We start from the raw sequence: 1,697 nt of genomic DNA, 5'->3' as shown, positions 1-1,697 counted from the left end.
GGGTGACGGGGAGCGGGGTGTGGGGGTGTCTAGAGGAGAGCGTGGATGTCTAGGGGAGGGTGAAGAGGGTGGGTGTCGCGGAGGAGGAAGCGTAGGATGTCTCGGGGAGTGGGGAGCACGGATGTCCCAGGAGAGCAGGAAGCGGGAGGGTGTTGGGGACAGGGAAGAGGGCACGTGAGGGTGTCAGTGAGGCCGAGGCCGCGGGGGTGGGTGTTGGGGAGGGATTGGGGCCTCCCCTTCAGGTGGTCTCAGAGTGCTCGGAGGAGGCTTGGGCGAGTCGTGACGGGGCCGGAGGGAGCAGGGCGGTCTGGACCCGGCGGCAGCACGCGCTAGGTCCGGCGCCTGTCCTCAGGCCGTGGACTCGGGGGGAGCCCGTTTCCAGGACTAGTTGGGCTCCGGGCTGTGCGTGGGGGCGGGGCTGCCAGCCTGGGAGTGACGCGGGACTTCCCTGCCCAGCGCAACCCGGCCTGGACCCCGAGGGTGGGGAATGGGGCGACGCCCGCGGGGACCACGCTGTGCGGCGTGCGGGGCGCAATTCTCGGGGCTGGGCTGCCCCAGGGGCTGGGAGGAAGGAGGCGGAGGAGCGCCCAAGTATCCTACCCATGGCGGCGCATCAGGACGCGTCCCAGAGCTGGGGGCGGACGGAGGCTCCGAGGCGGAGGCTCTGGTGACCCCAGACCTGGGCCAGAGCAGCCTCCGCGGGCCTGGAGGGAGGGTGGAGGCAGAGGCCCGGGCTGCAGGAGTCGGGGGGGCCTGAGCCAGGGCGGTGGGGCCGCTCGCCAGGGGAGAGGGGCCACCCAAGCCGCAGCAAGGGGCTGGGGTGGGGGCCCAGGACGAGGGGCTGTCTGGCCCTGCCGTGTGAAGGTGAGGAGGGGCGGTTCAGGTGGAGGTGGTGCGGGGGAACTGGGAAACTGGCAGGAGGAGCTCTATGCAGAGCCGGGGGTGGGGGGGGCTGAACCACGTGCAGAAGGTAGCTGAGACCCCGGGGCCCGGGCCCCCGGAAATTAGAGATGGAGACGTGGAAGGCTGGGTGCTGGCGTTTCACAAATCCATGCTCGTGGTTTCCTCTTTATGTAAGGAATGCTTCTGGGCCTTTTCCCTGCCTGTCGAAAGTTGTGTGTGTGTGTTTGGGGGGCGGGGTGGGAGGTGACGGTGTGCTGTGTTTTGCTCCACTTTGAGGCACCGCCCCGCCCCAGCCCGCACCCTCACGGCCTCTGCTCCCAGGTGGCAGGGCCGCCCCCACTGCGGGAGGGCTGGGTACCTGCCTCATGGGGCATCCTCGGGGCCAGCCCTGTGGCCGTAGGCATCTGGGCCCTCGCTGCCCCTGGCCGGAACACTCTGCTGGTCCTGTGCAGTGGCTTCAAATTCCCTCTCCCGGGGGTGACCCGGTCTCTCCGGAGATGAAGTGGGGAGGGGGTCTAGGCCGCCTTCCTGGCCCCCCAGCCCTCCTGGTTTTACCCCCGAGGCCACGTCCAAAGCCCCCAGCGCCCCACCCCTGCCAGCCTCCCCCTTGAGGGCCCGGTGGCCTAACTGGGTCGGCAGGGTCCGAGGAAGACCAGGGTCAGCAGCGGCGCGGTCCGTTCCCCGACCCCGTCACCTGTGACCCACCTGTTCCCCGTGAGGTCCCGCCCCAGCGCCCCCCTCCCGGGCTCCTCCCTCTTTTCTCAGCCCGGGAGGCGCGGATAGCCGGGTTGGGC

Source organism: Mandrillus leucophaeus, unplaced genomic scaffold (assembly GCF_000951045.1).
Source record: "Mandrillus leucophaeus isolate KB7577 unplaced genomic scaffold, Mleu.le_1.0 Scaffold219, whole genome shotgun sequence".
Lineage (NCBI taxonomy): Eukaryota > Metazoa > Chordata > Mammalia > Primates > Cercopithecidae > Mandrillus > Mandrillus leucophaeus.
The sequence above is the reverse complement of the archived record's forward strand: the minus strand, read 5'-3'. Positions refer to the sequence as shown.